Source organism: Echinops telfairi, unplaced genomic scaffold (assembly GCF_000313985.2).
Source record: "Echinops telfairi isolate 266 unplaced genomic scaffold, ASM31398v2 ScPeMD7_11;HRSCAF=52, whole genome shotgun sequence".
Classification (NCBI taxonomy): Eukaryota; Metazoa; Chordata; class Mammalia; order Afrosoricida; family Tenrecidae; genus Echinops; species Echinops telfairi.
Window position 1 is genome coordinate 31,742,668 of NW_022103908.1, and position 1,709 is coordinate 31,744,376.

Sequence of the window (1,709 nt, forward strand, 5' to 3'; positions counted from 1 at the left end):
TATCTCCCCACCGTGTGTCCCCATTATTGCCCTCTGTCACTGTATGATCCAGTTAGGGGACAACATGTCTTGAGTTGTTGGTGGTCCTACAGTCCTCTCTGCGCCTTAGCAGCTCCACACAGAGACATCATCCACCGGGCTTGCTGTGCCAACATGGAGTCTAGGCCGACTATCCCTTTCTCTTTTCCCTTCCTGGTTTGCTTCCGTGTGAGCGTGGTCAGTGAGCTCCTTCCCTCCAACTGCAGGTTTGGTTTAGTAGTGTTCTCTGTCGCACATACTTCTAGGGCCAGGGTCAGTTTGGCTGAGTCACATGTACCTCCTTGGGTTTGGTCTGACCTCCACCCGACTGCCTGAGCCTCCACCTGTATATTGTGAGATAAGTGTCTTTTCTTCTATACCTGCTGTGCTGATTATATTTACCACAGGGGACTCGTGCTATACTTGTCTTTGTGTGATTGGCTAACCTCGCTTAGCATAATTTCTTCCAGCTCTTCCCATGAAATGATGTGTTTCATGTGATTGTTCGTGTTTTTTAGTGCTACATAGTACTCCATTGTGTGTATGTGCCAGAGTTGACTAATCCACTCATCTATCGATGTAAATTTAGGTTGTTTCCAACTCTTTGCAGCTGAGAATTGCACCACAATAAACATGGAGGTGCAGATGGCTGGTCATATTTTATTTCTTACCTCTTCTGGGTATATGCCCAGGAGAGGGATAACTGGGTCAGAGGTATATTGATTTCCATTAAAAATATATATATATAGCCAGATCGCTTTCCACAGTGGCTATACATATCTACACAACCACCAGCAGTGGAGGAGAGTTCCTATTTCACCACAACCCTCCAACATTTGTTGCTCTCTGTTTTTCTGATATGGGTCTTAAATGGTATCTCATGGTTATTTTAATTTGTATTTCTCATAAGGCTAATGATCAGGAGCACTTTCTCATGTGGTCATTGGCCATACAGGTCTTCTCCCTAGCAAAATTTCTTTTCAGTTCTTTGGCCCACTTTTTTGCAGGCCAGGAGGGTATTGTAGATTTTAGTAATAAGCCCTCTGTCTGATGTGTCATTGCTAAAAATCCTCCTGTCTCAGTCTGTGGGTTGCCTTGGTACCCTCTTGGTGAAGTCTTTTGATGCGTAAAGGTATTTTATTCTTATTAAATCCCATTTGTCAATTTCCCATTCACCTGTGTGTATACCCTTCCCTGTTGTGATGAGCCTACGTTCCCTGAGCCAGTGATCTTAGATTAGTCCTGATTCCTTCGTTGATGGTCCTGGTGGTTTGGGGTTTTACTTCTAGGTCTGTTATCTACCTTGAGTTTGTTTTTGTGCATGGAGTGAGGTACACATCTTGTTTCATTCTTCTACATATGGATATCCCTTGTTTCCAGCACCACTTGTTAAAGAAGGCATCCACCTCCTACTTGATGCTTTTAAGGCCCTTATCAAAGATCAGTTGTCTATATGCTGGTGGTTTTACTTCTGGGCTTTCTGTTCATTTCCACTTGGCTGAGTACCTGTCCTTATGCCAGTACCACACTGTTCTGACAACTGTGGCTGTGTAGTAGGTGTTAAAATCAGGTACAGCGGGCCATCGACTTTGTCCTTCTTCTTGAGAGTTCTCTGCTAATTCTGGGTTTCTTTTCTCTCTGTATGAAATTGGTGGTCAGTTATTCCAATTTTTTGAAGAAGGTTGTTGGTA